We start from the raw sequence: 17,320 nt of genomic DNA, 5'->3' as shown, positions 1-17,320 counted from the left end.
GTGCAAAATAACCAAAGAACTTATGAAGGATTTTGAAGATCAGCTGGAAGGACAGACACACTAACACCAGCATACTGGAGAAAGCCAACATGAGCAGCAATTCCACCATGATAGGTCACGTCATTTGGACACCTAACTCAAACTTCCATTCCAAGGGTCAGTGAGCCTCTGGTGGGCAAAGGAAACACTTCAAAGACAGTATCAAAATCAGCCTGAAGAAATTCAACTTTACATTGGAAACCTGGGAAGATGTTGCACTTAATAGATACACCTGGAGGAAGTCTGTTCAAGAGGACATGAGAGTGACCTCCACTGTGCCACAGAGAACATGCAGTACCTGTGAAAGGAGAGACTAAACACAAGTCATAAGAAATAGGAGCAGGAGTCGGCCATCTGGCCCGTCGAGCCTGCTCCGCCATTCAATGAGATCATGGCTGATCTGACCATGGGCTCATCTCCACCTATCTGCCTTTTCCCTATAAAACTTGATTCTCCTACTATGCAAAAATCTATCCAGCCTTTTCTTAAATATATTTTCTGATGTAGCCTCCACTTGCTTCAAAGCAGTTCCTCCTCATCTCCATCCTAAGTCTTCTCCCCTGAACCTTGAGGCTATGTCCTTTAGGTCTAGTCTCACCTACCAGTGGAAACAATTTTCCTACCTCTATCTTATCTGTCCTTGTCATCATTTTATGTTTCTATAAGATCTCCTCTCATTCTTCTGAATTCCAGCGAGTACAGTCCCAGGTGACTCAAACTCTCCTCATAGTGTAACCCCTTCATCTCTGGAATCAACCTGATGAACCTCCTCTGCACCGCCTCCAAAGCCAGTATATCCTTAAGTAAGGAGACCAGAACTGCATGCAGTACTCCATGTACAGCCTCACCTGTACCCTGTACAGTTGCAGCATAAGCTCCCTGCTCTTAAGTTCAATCAAACAAGCAAAAGGTCTTCCCACTAACTGCAGCCACCACTTACCCGTGTCCACACTGCACCAGAGTATGTGGATCCCAGTTTGGGCTCTACACCCCCCCTGAGGTCCCACCAATAGACAACCCCTTAGGAAAACATCACACTCGACTCGAATGATCACATTACTAATAACCATTTTGGTCAGGGAGCTCCACCCGCAAACCAGCTGCAGAGCAAATGGCATTGAACTGGTGTTACACAGCAGAATGTGACAAGGCCATTTAGCACTGAGGCTGTGTGTGATGGGCCAGTGATCAGTGGATAATCGGTATGGGCTTGGCTATCAGAGTATCAGCATCTTGTCGAGTTTTTAGAATTGGTGACTGTGCAAACAGGTCGGGAGTATTGGAGGATGGGGACCATATGGGAGTTTGGGATAGAAGGTCATCACCATTGCGGAGTCAATAGGAATATACAATTGTGTAGTCAATAGTTCAAGAGTTCCATTTAATATCAGAGAAGGTGTACAATATACAACCTGAGATTCTCACTCTCTGTCAACATCCTCAAGACAGAAGAAAACCCCTCAAAAACCGCAAAGCCTTCCGCTTCCTCCCATGCATGAGCAGCATCAACCCTCCCTCCACTGGTTCTAGCATAAAGCATCAGCATTCCCATCACCCACCATTCAAACAACAGCAAATCCCCAAAGGAAGACCATCGTCTACACTACTTCAAAAACTAACTGTTTACTCCAAGGGAGAGACCGATATCGCTCCTTCCACAGAGGAAGGGGTGGGCAAGCACTTGCTGTTTCGATGATACAGTCCAAAGCAATGCTTTTATTTCAAGATCCCTGACTCAGGAATAGGTAGCAAATTCTCCCTCACCGTCGAGAGAGAGGCAGAGGGCGATCGACCGCCGAGTGTGGAGCCCTCTGACAGCCACTCTTGCTGTTTTCGATGCTCTGTCTCCTGCTACACTTCAGTTTGCAACACTGGCAACAATACGTGTCCACGGGGCCACACAATGCTGCACCCTGAAGGCGCCAGACTCAGGCCGGACCTGGATATTTATTCCTTTATGAGAGGGAATCCATAGAAGACGTCTAGTCCAGATTGAGAACCTGGCTGAGTACTAAAAAAACTGTGTGGACCAACAGGCTGGACTATTTACGAACCTATCCAATCTCTCAGTTTTGCAGTGTAAAGTTCCCACCTGCTTTAAAAAGCATCTATTGTATTGGTGTCCAAGAAGAACGTAGCAACCTGCCTTAATGACTACTGTCAATGGTAATTATATCAACTGTAATGAAGTGCTTTGAGAGGCTGGTTATGATGTGAATCATCTCCTCCCTCAGAAAAGACCCAGTTCCATTCCAGTTTGTCTACCCCCACAACAGATCAACAGTAGATGTAATTTCTCTGGCACTTCACACTACTCTTGATCATCTGAACAACAGGAACTTGTACATCAGGCTGTTGTTCATCAACTACAGCTCCGTGTTCAGCACAATCATCCCAACCAAACTCATCATCAGCTCTTAAAGCTTGGGCCTCTGTACCTCCCACTGCAACTGGATACTCAACTTCCTCACCAGCAGACCTCCATCAGGGAGGATTTGTAACAACATCTCATCCTTACTGACCATTAATACAGGTGCACATAAGGCTGCGCGCTTAGCCCTCTACTCTACTTTCATGCAAACATGACTGTGTAGTTAGCATAGCTCCAATGTCATCTTCAAAATTGCTGACAACACCACTATTGTTGGACAAAAACACACATGGAGATGAGTTAGTTCACTGGAGCAAGACAGGTCACCTGGTTGAGTGGTGCCACTAAAGCAAATCTCTTGTCCAATGTCAGCAAAACTGAAGAGCTGATTGTTGGCTTCAGAAAGGAGAATCAGAGTAAACGTGCACCAGTCTACACCATGGGATTGGTGGTGGAGAGATTCTGCTGCTTTAATTTCCTGGGTGTTAACAAATCGGATGACCTGCACTGGACCCAGTACATAGATGCAGTTGTAAGGAAAGTGCACTAGCTTATCCACTTTTTTAAGATGTTAAAGAAGCCCAGATGTCAATTGCCTTTATATTGCCCACTAGCTTTATGACATTTCCCCATTAAATAGGCTCAGCATTCCTCAACTTAAAACCGTAGATTAACAACATTCTGACTTGGATACATTGAAGAACATCATCTTCTTTACATCACATTGACAGTTAACTTGCTTCATTTTCTTGTGCCTCTTAAAGACTTTCCAGATAAAACATTGTACAGGTTCACAGAGTAAATGAATTATGCTTTTATTCATTGTGTTTTTATTTACAGGCTCTTCTTATACCTTGAACCTATTACTTTAACTGGCCTTAATTCCTCATTCAACATGTGCAAGTTGAGATTTCTTCTGGATTGACTGTGAAGATACATGTTGAGTAGAATGGATGATAATTAGTGGACAAAGGTAAATAAAGTTCTTCCGCATGTTTCTGACTTGCCAAAACTTCAGCTGGACACTGGCAATATCCTTGAAAAATTGGAACCAACAGTTGATTTTGTAAATCAAGCATTTCTGCCAACCACCTGCCAAAGTTTTAGTAAAGGATTAGGACAGTTGGTGTAGAAGTTAAGAGCCCATTTTATTTTTTTTTAATCCCCCTTCCTTTTCTCCCTCCACCATGCCATGATTTAATAATTTATGATTGATAGAGATTAACAACAGAATAAAATCTTAAACTCTTTCATTAAAATATTGGTTTGATAAACTGTTTCTTTAACCGTTTTATTGTGCTTGAGGGATGACATTATTTCAGTGAAATTAATAATTTCACCACCTAACAGACTAGTGCTGATAATAATAGGTTTAACTTGCTTGCAGAAGCCAAAAGCTAATTAGATTGTATGAAGAAAGCAGCATCAAAGTGTTATACTGGATTGCTCAATCATTCTAATTTAGCCCAGGAATTCACTTCATTATTTTGGTCCCGTTTACCATCATAGTGAATCAGCACTGTACACCTGTGGTTAGAGTTTCCTTTCCTGGATTTTAAATTTAAATTTTTGCTTATAATTGCAAGTTGATTATGTTACTCTGAATGAAACAGGCTTCATAAATTATAGCAAATGAAGAAAACAACTGTGTATCACACAAAGTACACTGCAGATGCTGGGGTCAAACCAACGTGTACAACAAGCTGGAGGAACTCAGCAGGTCGGGCAGCATCCTGACCTGCTGAGTTCCTCCAGCTTGTTGTATGTGTTGAACTGTGTATCACTGTTTGAAGATTCATTTATTATCAAAGTATGTATGCAGTATACAACCCTGAAATTCATCTTCTCACAGCCAAGAAACAAAGAAAACCATGGAAGCTGTACAAAGATAAAAACATCAACCACCCCACCCCCCCACAAGAAAAACTAAACTAGCAAACCCCAAATAAAGCATAGAACTGCCAGTTTGATGAATTGTTTGATTAACAGTACATTTATTCTGGATGAATAAGATGCAAAAATTAAATACAGAAAAAGAAAAAGAAAGAAAGACTGGGTTAAGAGAAAAGGGTTAAAAAATAAAATTCACATTTTCAATATCTCCCACCTCAAAATATTTAGGAATGAGACCGTATGCCCAGACTTGTTAACTGTCAGTGCCAAAAGAGAGTGTGGCAATAATGAACAAGTATCACATAAAGGTTACGGGGTGGGGGGGTAAGAAATGGCTAAGACCCTTGTGGTTAGTTTGATTCAGATTTATCTCTGCAAATGCAACAACTCCACATCATTCGGTACTTTCCAATGATCTTCTGGACTATAGTAAGTTATACTTATGAAGCTAATGAGAGAATGTGGCAACTTGTACACCAACACTTTAGATTTGTGCACTTGTTCCTCAACTGTATCATATGCTGATAGATATTAGCCACTATCATTAGCCTTAGCATTATTTTGACTGCAAATTATGAACCATCAAGTTAATCGAGTGAGAAAACACTGTATACGTGCTTTTAAAGATAAAATTAGGAAAAAGAAAGTGATTTTCGTTTGTGCATTGGTGCAGGCAGGGTGATGTAATCACGTAAAATGGACAATAGATGTTTCAATGGAGTTAGAATTCAGAAAAGAAACCAAATGGGCTGTTGATTCTCTCTGATCCATGTTATAATATTACACAGATCAAAAATGACAGATAACAAATTCTAGGCAAATTTTGTTCAAAGGTAATCTACTGAATCTGAATACCTATTACAAACCTGAATAGAATTTGTAAATTCTTATGTTTTAATCATAGTTGAGTTATTTTAAATTGAGGATACAGTACAAGGTAGGTTTGAAAATTTATTAACTGTCCAATCAAATTATGTTTCTCTCCTTTGGCTTTAGTTTATTCAGTCATTTTTGTGGCTGATTAGCTAAGATATTCTGTTACTTTGTAAGTCTTTAAGTACATCAAATTGCCCTAAATGTGGTATAATTATCTGAATATAGTTAAACATATACTATGACATTTACACTGAGTTCAAGTATTGCATTTTAAAAGATTGGCTTTTTTTTAAACATCAGTCCTTGATTTAAAGTGCTGGTGACTTTAAAGAGTTGCATTTCACTTTGAATTTCTCTCTCAAAAAGTTTAAGGTTACAAATCTGTACTAAATGATCTTACAATTTTACATTTAATTATTTGGATGAGTGTTTGCTGCTTGTTGCTTTACAAGTATGTTGAATAAATAAAACAATCTAGTTACTGCTTTGAAACAGCTTTATTAATTAATGGTATATTCTCTAAGGGAGTCACTAATTAATGAACATGAACTATCTGAAGTAGTTTCTATTTACTATGAATTCCCATTAATTACAGAACAGGAAAGAGACGTAACCTGCTGCACTTCTCTGACTGGGTAGCATGTACTACTTTCCTGATGAAAGTTACATATGCAATCTTGTATCAGTCTGTTTGAACCAATAGCATTGAGCTTGAGTTTTGAATCTAGATGGTAGCATTGCATTTATGGCCAGACTGCACTTAGAGATTGCATAGAACTCCAGGACTATTGTGTGCAATGTAAATGACAATATGGAGGCTCCATATTATTCGCTCTGTTGTGGAAATCTCAACGTTCTTCTATGGCAACAACAGTTAGAACTCAACATTTACTGAGTTCTGGTAAATTCAGAAAGCCAACAGAAAAGAGGAATATAGTAGAATAAATGTGATGAAACCTTTGTTACATATTAAGGTACACACACAAAATGCTGGTGGAACACAGCAGGCCAGGCAGCATTTATAGGGAGAAGCACTGTCGTCGTTTCGGGCCGAGACCCTTCATCAGGATGAAGTGTGTTTTGTGTGTGTTGCTTGAATTTCCAGCATCTGCAGATCTCCTCGTGTTTGCTTACATATTAAGATGTTGGAAAAGATTTCTAAAGCTACAGCACATTCTCTGTGATTATCCAGTCCTCCATGAACTGGATCAACATGTTGACGTCCTGTGGAGGCTTGCGTGTTTCAAGGTCTCCATCAGGCGATGCCAGCTCAGAGCCACCCATGTTAGAATGGCTGTGGATCGGATGCCAGATGAAGATCGATCCAACCTTGGCTCCCGATCATCTGCCTCTCCCGGGCCATGCCATACGAAACAACAAAACTATCCAGTTGCCTCTACAGCCTCAAAAAGACGGCATCCATCATAAAGGACCCCCATCATCCAAGACATGCCCTCTTCTCATTGCTACCATCAGGAAGGAGGTACAGGAGCCTGAAGACACACACTCAACGATTCAGGAGCAGCTTCTTCCCCTCAGCCATCCAATTTCAGAATGGACACTGAACCCCTGAACACTACCTCACTATATTTTAGATTTTTATTTTTGTACTACTTATTTAACTATTATATATATATATATATAAAACACACACACACACACACACACACACACACTCTCTCTCTCTCTCTGTAATTCACATTTTTCTCTGTTATTATGTAATGCAATATACTGCTGCTACAAAGACAACAGATTTCACGAAATATGCCAGTGATATTAAACTCGATTCTGATTTGGGCCACAAATCTTTGGGTCTGATTTTTTACATTTAAAACTATATACTGAAATTTTATGATTGGGATGGTTCCATTTTTTTTCATTGATAAATAAAGATTTTTTTGAAAATTACATTTTCCTTAAAGGTCCATATAAGCTAACTTTTTGATCTGCCTACGATCATTACGGGGCAATTTAGTGACCTGTGAATGATCCACACATCTGATTAATCCTTGGTATCCTGCCCCCAATCAGGAAAACATCCTTAGGCATTAGTTGGGTTTAAATAGAGCATAGCCATTTGCACCCATACTTAAAAAAAACTCCTGTCTGTAATGGGTAACTGCCTTTCCCTGCATGATTATCACCCACAGCATTTAATTAGAGAGATATTATCAGGCTGTGACAGAGAAGATATATTGCTGCCTGTGTGTTTCCAACAGTAGTTGATGACAGAATAAACAACAAAACTATTTCAGTTTTATAGGTTTTTACAACATCAGTTAATTCATTTTAACAAACACACCTTTTTACATTTTGAATCAGCCACGGAATTATAATTTCAACAAGAATAAGGCTATTTATTTCCCAGTTACATTTCACAAAGGAGGAGGGAGGTTCCTTCCATCGACCCTGTACGGCCACAGAAATTAGGATCCTTTGTCAGGACTGGGACATGAGCAGCAGTAAGGACGCTTAAAATGGAAAGTAGAAACTCAAAGCAGTTTCAGAGCTGATGGCTTTCCGGGACTATTTGCAGGAAATGCACCCGGTGGTTGATTAGCCTGACAAGGGGCATGGTCAAAGTTCATAACTGTCACAGCTTGGATACCAGAACTGCATGATCTCAGAGGTGGCTGCCATTAAACATATATATATATATATATATATATATATATATCACATTATAATCACTAGATACAAAGTAGAGAAAGGAAATGAAAATAAGAAAAAGAACTGCAGTTGCTGGAAATCTGAATTGTAAATAGAAAATACTGCAAAAAACTCAGCAGGTCAAAAGGAAAGAGAAACAGAGTTCATGTTTTAGGTCTTTGACCTGAAACTTAACAGACAGGAACTATTTGGCTTTGGCCTTTGTAATTACAGATCAATACTATTCTAAGACAGTGGATACAAGCATATGTGATAGAGCAACATGTCCTGTTAGGTCACTACCACCTCCCATCACACTCCCCTCCACCAAAGCTTTGCTAATGGCCAAGTTCCAAATAATAGACTAGCTAAAAAAAAGTGTTGAGAATAACCCAGCAAGACAAAGCTCAAATTACAGTTGTGACTGCAATCTGAACTTGAAAACCACTAGAACTGTACAGTCTAGCTTATTAAAACCATTTTGGTAATGAGCAGTAATATTCCTGGGACTGTACAAGGAATTGAGTATTCATTGAGTTAAGAAGTCAAGTCAGTATGCTGGGGAGAGTTATTACATCTTATTAAAGCTAAATAACATTAAAGTAATATGCTTTGTTCCAGGAAACACTCGTGTATAAACAATTATACTCTGTTATAAAAATACTCAGGTTGTGTTAATTCGCTTGAAAGATGTTGTTACAGCGTTGAGGAAGAAGTCAATGCTGGTTTCACTGCAGTGCAGACCTTTTTGGACTTATTTCACAAAGCAGTCACTGATTGCTCCTATTTTCTAGTAGGTAATGCTTTTGCAGGCATTTGTGGTTAAGTTCTTTAGCAAGCATTACCCACTGGGACAATACTTGGGTGACAGAAAAGGAATTATTTGCTAGAGGCGAAAGAGTTTAAAATAAACAGACCATTACTTGTCACAGAAGAAATTGGGAGGCTAAGCAGTTTAGCAAGTCTGATTCAGGTGAATTGCTGACACATTTTTCCTTGTTGGCAGAAATACAGCTGTGATAGCATGCTGCACATAAAGACGATATTTACCAGGTGGGACCAGAAAGAATAGATTCAAATGTACTGTGATGTAGCCTGACAAATGTATATTTACTCACTTCATGTCCTTTTTTCACGTGTTGTGCCATAAAGAACTGTCCAAACTGGTTTTGTGAAAGGCATTCACAAAATAACTCCGGATTCTGTACGCAGTGTTTTCATTACTAGAAGCACTGTTTATTTTTCATTGCTTCAATTTCAAAGTCTGGGCAACAGACTCAAAAAAGGAAACCAGAATAATTAAACTGCTCGCATTTAATTTTTTTTATGCCACATGGCTAAGTCTAGGTCTCATTTTCTGACCTCACCAGTAAGCTATTCAATTTTGTTAGACCTGAAATTATGTGACTACTTTGCAAAAAGGTCCCCTGGAAAAAAATCTGTAAGATGGTGCAGGGAGGGCTTTGTCCTTCTTTTCTATTTAGCATATCATTACAAAGATGACTGCAGCTCTGGTAAAGCATTTCAGCTTTTAATCTGACTGTTTTTCTACTTTACCTTCAGCTGGCTATCATCAGTTTATGCTTTAAGCAGCATTCACAGAGCAGCAGTTCATTAAATCTGAAAAGATCTGCTTCCAGTCAGAGTTTCTAGAGTGTCAGCTGCCTCACTGGAAATTCTCTACTGTATGAAATTGACCATGAATCCACAACACAATAACCAAAAGTAGTCCTAAAGCCCCTGCACCCTTGCTTTTCCTTTTCCTGGTTTACAAATATTATCTTCTGCTTTGCACAGATAACTGGGAAAACAATCATGAAAACCAATGGTTTTCCTTTCCCTGCTTTACAAATATCATTTTCTGCTTCGCACAATGATTAAAATTAATGGAACAAGTCTTCTATGCTGACCTAGTTTGTTGATCACGTACCATTGATTTCCAATAATGTTGCATGCATTCCCAATCCTGGGGGAGACTGGAACTCCTGGATGATTTTGCAAGCCTCTGACTGCAATGTTGCCAGCCATGACGTGGTTATGAGGTCTTGCCACTCAGTTAGGCAGGAGTTTATTTTCCATTGATGCTGTCATTTCCCCCATACTCTTCCAGCATTTTCCTATAAATAGTAGAATTTTAACTATGATTTACTTTCATCTTCAAATCCAATGCAACAATGGTATCAGTTATAACTTTGTTTGTGAGCCTAGGGGTGGGTTGCTAATCAGGCTTCAAGAGAGCCTTGGACCTTACCGAGGTCACCTTACCACTCTCCAGGTAATAAAGTACGTACAAATGAACTGCTAGTAAAAACTGATGCTATTAGTTTAAAATAAATCCCTGGGAATCCAGTCAGACTCTATGTTGTGATGTTGTGAAGGTTATCTGAAGGTGTATACGGTGCAGACAGAAGAAAAGCAAGTTACAAGCCGCTGATCTGTCCCAATGGTCTGAATGTGCCAACACTGATCAGCTCTGTGAAGATCACTAGTGACTGGAGATGCCTGCTGATGCAAGGGGTCCTGAGTTTAGAGTGGACCCCAGAGATGTCGTGGTGGATCTAGGATTGGGGGATCATAAGATAGCCAGATAAACCAAGATGATTTGCCTTTCTCCTAATCAGAAAGCACCAGAAGACGTTCCCCATTATAAAAGTGCTTGGAGTTAGAGGGCTAATTAGTTACAGTATTTCTTAGATGAATTAGTTTCTTGCAGTGTTGTGTGTGTGTGTGTGTGTGTAAGATCTCTCTCTCTGTAGGTTTCAGATCTCTCTACACAGCGTGTTGAATTGTAGTGTGCATTCCTTTAATAAACTACCTCAAAGTTTGTTCAAAGTTCTGTTGTGTTCCTCGAATTTATTCTATAACACTTGGGTTATTGTTTTATAGTACTGCCTGATAAATTACTGAAAAGTCAGGCTTCCCTAACAACTGGAGATTTTAGCAGTTGGGAGAAATATGGTCAAAGGCCTTTAAATGGACAATTAATGCGCTGAATGAGAAGTTTGATGTGAATATATTATCAAATTATATGTATGTCACCATACACAACCGTGAAATCCATTTTCTTGTGGGCAAACTTAGTAAATCTATAGAATAAGAACCATAACAGAATCAATGAAAGACTGCCCAACTAGAGCGTTCAACCAGAGTGCAGAAGACAACAGAAGAAAAAAAAAATCATAATAAATAAATAAGCAATAAATTTCGAGAACATAAGATGAAGAGTCCTTGAAAGTGAGTCCATTGGTCATAGGAATACTTCAATGATGGGCAATTGAAGTTGAGTGAAGTTATCCCTGTTGGTTCAAGAGCCTGATGGTTGAGGGGTAGTAACTGTTCCTGAAGCGGGTAGTGTAAGCCCCTCCTTCCTGATGGCAGTAGCGAGAAGACAGCATGCCCTGGGTGGTGGCGTCCCTGATGGTGGATGCTGCTTTCCTGCATTTCAGGTAGGTGTGCTCAGTGACTGAGAGGGCTGGGCCACGTCCACTACTTCTTTGTGGGATTTTTGGCGCAGAAGAGAGAATTGTCCTGAATACAGGAAAGATGAGTGACCAAGACAAGTTTCCAAGATTGAAGTAGGTTATAAATAATAGTGTGCCCAAGTCTGCAAGTGATATAAATTTGAATACATAAAAAAGCAGTTCAAAAGGCTATGAAACTTTTGAAGTACAGGGCTTGTAGATTGCAAGAACAGTTCAAAGTAAACAAATAAATAGACCATAAACTGTGAATACAGGATATCAAAACCTTTGTATTCTGAAACCCAAAAACATTCCCATTATCTACAAGAGACAAATAAAGACTACAATGTTATTGGTGCTGTATCCACCAAGTTAAATATCCATTCCATACAAAACTGGGTGATTATTTTGGGAAATCCTCAGCCCACTGCAATGTAAAACAGTGATTAAAGTGATCTTTTATTCAAAACAGCTTTATTGTCCTTGTATTAGACAGATGAAAATCGGATTATTCCATTGAGTCTCCAAAAACATAAGAAGCAATGGGTGGCTCTCTTAAAATAGGAATTAAATTTTACTGTTAAAATAACTGGAACAAATTTCATCTGAAAATTTGAAGTAATAACTGAGCAATTTAGTGTACAGTTGAAAGCAAATACCTGTAGTACTGAAATTAGTTAAACATAATATATATAAGTTATATATAATATATTTATTTTTATGAGCCAACCATGCTTACTGCTTTGTAAAATTCTTGTTTTATAAATGCTTAATGTGTTTAGTGTTGTCATTACTTTTATGAAAAATATGCTTCGCCATTAAAACTGGATTTCATCAAGAAATTTGTGAGAAATGGTAACTGAAACAACCAGCCACAAAATTGCACTGTTTTCATCTTCAGTTTAATGTTCCTTTGTCACTAGTATCTGCTAGGTGTTATTTTGACAATAACAATTCTTTCACTATTACGAGATTTGTATTTTGGTTTGCAAGTTTAATAATGAGACAGCAATTTCCCAACAAAACTTAATTCTATGGCCCTGTGGCCTGCTGGGCAATATAATCACAGACTCCATCTTGAGACTTAAATTATAGAGGATTGAAGAAGCAGAAGTCAGAACCTTAAATGGGCTGCAACATAATTCAATCCCCATCTGACTTGCCTTACAGCGCATTGCAATGCTGAAAAGTACTAATCCTATATTACTTTCACGCAATTATACTATGAAACCCTTTGAACAGACCTTGCTTACTTTAATTGGAATGAGTGGATTGGTACCAGAATAAGTATTCCATATTTTTGATGTCTGTGAGGCAGGGATTGCTCTTAAATGTAAGACTAAGATCATTCCCTTTTCTAGTCAAGTACCAGTTTAGGTGTCATTTCCATTCAGATCATCCCACTGTATTAAAAGGTCAGAAGACAAATTTTTAGAATTGGAAGTAACAAAACTTTATAATATTTTTCTGCCAAGATTCTACTCCAATGTTCATAACTGTCTTACCACATGGAATCAGTGTAAATGTGCAGAATTGATAGCACTGTGGTTAAATTACCAGACTGGTTATCCAAAGATCTGGTCTAACAACTCACCATAGCAGCTATAGAGTTTGAATTCAGCTAGGTATATAATTTGAGATCTTCGAACAATACCAGCAACCATTACGTTGCCGGATAGCCTTAAACACCATCTGGTTCTCTGATCTGCCATTGTTACCAATTCTGGCCTATATGGAGCTCCAGACCCCAGTCACGTCAATGGCAGATAATTCACTTCTGAAACAGCCTTGTAGCCTCTCAGTGGTATCAAATGGATGGAGTGTATTGGTACAAGGAGGTAAGGGTGTTTACGGATGGGTGATAAATGCTGGCCCCATCAGCAAAACGGACATTCTGAAAAATGAATAAATAAGAAAAGCTAAAGAAAATGTAACATCTAAGCCATGAGTTAAAAATAGAGAATTGGTTTTGGGCTTTCTTATGCTGGCAATACGGTTGGTTAAATGGGAACATATTTTTTCTCATTTAACCCCCCCCCCCCCACCCCCGTAAATTTGAATAGGTGACTTGCAGATAGAAAACATGCACTAGATACTGAGATGCAAATAACCTATGTCTTTGAAGGAGCTGCTCCAAGCTTTTAAAGATGGACATAATGAGTGCTCTTGTTATCCCCAGTCTATACAGTCATTGCTATGGGCAAGGGCCTGATTCCTACATTCTCCAGTGACTTCTAACAAAGCCTGGAAATAAAGGCACTTGGAACCTCTTGGAAGGGAATTGCCTCTGAAAGTAGTTTTAAATTAGCTCAGGGGAGTTCCCAGTGTAGGTGAGTCCAATTTTGCAGATCTATCACAAATGAGAGCATATTAAGAAGAAACATAATACCCGCAAAAGAAGTGCCATTACCATTAATAAATGCACAGAATTCCACTATTCCTTTTAACAATATGTAGCCCAGTGCAATTATTCAACTAAAATGTTATCTGCTACATCAGCACACAGTATCATTTCCTTTTTGCAGTGCAGTCTAATTCCACACAAACTGTACGGCACATTGCTGATGGAAGTGAACATTTTAAAGCATGGAACTCCATACATCAATCATAAAGGAATTTTTAAAGAAAATACCTTATGAGTTCACAGAAGAATCAGGACTAATGACTGGAGTGGTCGGTGACTTGAGTGTTATTTTACCTCTGCGCACTATAGATTTCTGCTAGAACCTGTTAACTTCAGGAGTCAGTTATCTACTCCTTCATGTCCCTCAGATTCTACATGAGGGTATCTATGACAATTTGCCCTTTGCTCAGCACCTTTGTCCACTTCCTTCCAGGCTACAGATTACAAACTTGACGATGCCTTTGTGAATATTTCACATTATTTGGTGACTTTGCTCCATTCATTTACAATGGATGTTGTCAGGTATAACATCTAGACAAGCATTGCCATGTCTGGCTGAGGTAGACCGAAAGCTATTAGATTGCGTTATTCTTCTTCATTAAATGTGTCCTGGAAGCTGAAGATCATCCTGAATCATTGTTATGAACTCGTATCTCCAATCACACCATTCCACTTGTCAGCAATAATTATTGATGTTCTTCGATTTCTTGACCACCCAGACTGACATTTTTTTTTACACAGACACACACTGAGCAACCTACATTTTGCAGCAGAGATAATAGGAAGGCTCACTATCAGTAGTGAGGATTAAATTTCAGCAACTACCTTCACAGCTGAACGTGGGAATTGGGAAGCTTTTGTTCAACTTTCACCAATCTTTCAGAGAAGCTCATCAGGAAATTCTGCATGCAAATGTATGGGAGCGTATGAATTTACAGTATTTGTGTAATAATCATTAAAAATGCCAGTCAAAAGATGGAAAACATTTCAGTGGGTGTTTGCTGATCTTCCATACTGTCAGTGAGACTGAAAATTAACTGAAAATAATGAAGGAAAAATGTTAAATATTTCAACATAAACTTCATGATTGAGGCAGTGAATATCCCAGAGAGAGTTCTTCAGTATCATTAGTTAAGGATTTTTAACACGATTGCCTTGCCCTGTTTTCAGAGGTTCCTTTTCCCCCATGTGGGACTCTAGTATTTAGGCTTTTCTTTAGCTAAAAGGTGCATTGCAAAACACCAATAAGGCTTGTAGATATACTGAAGAATAAGCTCAGTATCAAAGATGACTTGCTTCCACTCTAGTTCTGTGTGTTCTGAGGTGACTGATGAGAGCAGTGTGAGAATTGCAGGTTCATCCACAGATGGGGCAGGACATGGCTGATGGAAAATAAGGGGTAGTTCATGAGATAGTCTGCTCCTTCTACTGCTCACACTTGGCTTCTGATGCGTGGATTTGAGCTTCACAGTAGTATCTCAAATACTCCTCCTCTTTGAGCGGAAACAATCAGGAATCAGGAAGAGTATTGCACCTCTTCAAGGGTACTGTGGGCACATGCGGCACAGTAAGTGTGGTGCTTAGCACAATGCACTCTGGGTTCATTACCCAGCACCGCCTGTAAAGAGTTCATACGTTCTCCCTGTGGCCATGTGGGTTTCCTCTAAGTGCTGCGGTTCCCTCCCACAGTCCAAAGATGTATCAGTTGGCAGATTAATTGGTCATTGTAAATTGTCCCGTGATTAGGGTAGGATTAAATTGGGGGATTGCTGGGCACTGTGGCTCGAAGGCCTGGAAGGGCCTACTCCATGCTGAATCTCAATAGATAAATAAATAATTTTTCCCTTGTATGATGACGCTTGGAGTCTGCTTTGAGAATCTGGTAGAGAGCATATGAAGAACGTGTCCTGTCAAGATGTTTGGGAGTAACTAGGGCTTTGGTACAGGATGCGTTTGGCCTGGGAGAGACCATTGTCCTTGGTTTACTTATCCTTCCAGTGATAATTGGGATTTTACAGAAATGGTATTTGTGGTGTTTTTCCACAACATGAAACCAATAGCATTTTCTAGTTGGTGGCAAAAGATAACACTCATAGCAGACCCGAAAAAAACCCCACTGCCCACAATAACAGGGAGCTCTATGTGTAATTTCTCATTTTTAAAGATCTGTTACTGTTAGGTACTTGCTATAGGAATCTATGGCAGCCAGAAAAAGTGACAACTGAAACCCGGTTAAACACTCATACAGAAAATATTTTAAAAATCTATATCAAACCTACCTACCAAGAAAGAGTCAAGAAATGATTGATGCATTTAAATGATTGTTAAACTACCATAAATTTTATAATAAAACAATATTCTATAAATTCATGGTGCTTTGAGAGAAGTGCACAAATAAAAAAAAAATGGGCCATGGAGGTAATTCAAAAATAATCATGATTTAGTGTGCCACCATACATTTTTCAACATTTTTGACATTTTGACTGTTTTTGGCATGAGAATAATGAATAAAATATTGAAACTCATGTCAAATCACAGACTCCACCATGATTGTTTCTGGATCGGAAGCTGCTGATAGATTTGATTTGCTGTAACTGCAGAAACTAATACTTTGACTATTGTCCTCATCGCAAGTTTTCACTCACTGATAGGCAAAAATGTGTGTTTTGCATTTTGGGAGGTAGTATTTTTCTAAAGGCAGACTCAATTTACAAGTGATAATATTTGATTTAGTTCGCAAATGAGCACATTGGTCGTATTTTTGAATGTGTGAGTTTTAGCTGACTCAAGAATGATAATTTAGGATATTTATAATGTATGATTAGTTATTAGGCATAATAGTTCAACTTCCAATCATTTGTAATAAGAAGCAGCTTGCCTCCAATCACTGCCAACATTACCAAGGGATCATTGACACTTTGAGGAACATCAATACTTATCATAGCTTGCAGACTTGTCTCTGGTGAGAGAGATCTTGGACTTAGTTAAGGCAGGTTATTAATGCTAGATTATCACTGTCTGATATTTATACTGAGATATGTTAGCTGACACAAAGAACACAATGGCTATTTTCACTGAAATTACCGTATTTCTTGACGTTACTGTTGAAAAACTTTGCACTTCACCTCGAGGACTCCCTAAGTGCAGCACCAAGATGCAGAGGTCTTGACAGCACCATTCGGCTGTTCGGGCAGTCAGGATTCTGCCCTCCAGAAGTCCCACAGAAGGGTAGAACCAGCAGACCCATGTATTGTTTTGCAGAAGATTTGGACCTGTGAGAGGAGGGGAAAGATTCAATATTAGCGGAATCAATGGAACGCGCAGCATCAGTTTGCAGCGCGGTGTAAATCACAGAACAAAAAGAGATTGTCTGGCTAGGAATCGATGTTTAAATTGACACAATAAACCTGAGCAGTGTCGGAACACTCATCAATTCATGCTGGTGCAGGCCATAGCTGGAATTCGGTCAATATCCTGGCGAACATGTTTTTGTAGGCCTTTGAGCATGCACTGCTGTTTTTATCTGGAGGGTTTGCAGACTGTGACTATTAGCACCTCAGTACCATGCACCTGCTAACCTGCTGCTGGGCTAATTGATGTCAGAGCTCCACCCCTTAAAGGATACTC

At 39.1% G+C, this 17,320-nt stretch overlaps 1 long non-coding RNA gene across 1 annotated transcript in view; it reads right to left on the bottom strand.

Annotated features, from left to right (window-relative positions):
• The window catches only part of LOC132378113 (uncharacterized), a 57,860-nt gene that overhangs the window by 30,455 nt on the left and 10,085 nt on the right, over positions 1 to 17,320 (bottom strand). Inside the window, exon 2 of the long non-coding RNA XR_009506890.1 lies at positions 16,778 to 16,965. This is a non-coding gene — a long non-coding RNA (uncharacterized LOC132378113). The remainder of the gene's footprint in view (positions 1 to 16,777; positions 16,966 to 17,320) is intronic.

This window comes from Hypanus sabinus, chromosome 19, assembly GCF_030144855.1.
Source record: "Hypanus sabinus isolate sHypSab1 chromosome 19, sHypSab1.hap1, whole genome shotgun sequence".
Classification (NCBI taxonomy): Eukaryota; Metazoa; Chordata; class Chondrichthyes; order Myliobatiformes; family Dasyatidae; genus Hypanus; species Hypanus sabinus.
Note: the sequence above shows the minus strand (reverse complement) of the source record. Positions and strands in the feature narration are given on the sequence as shown.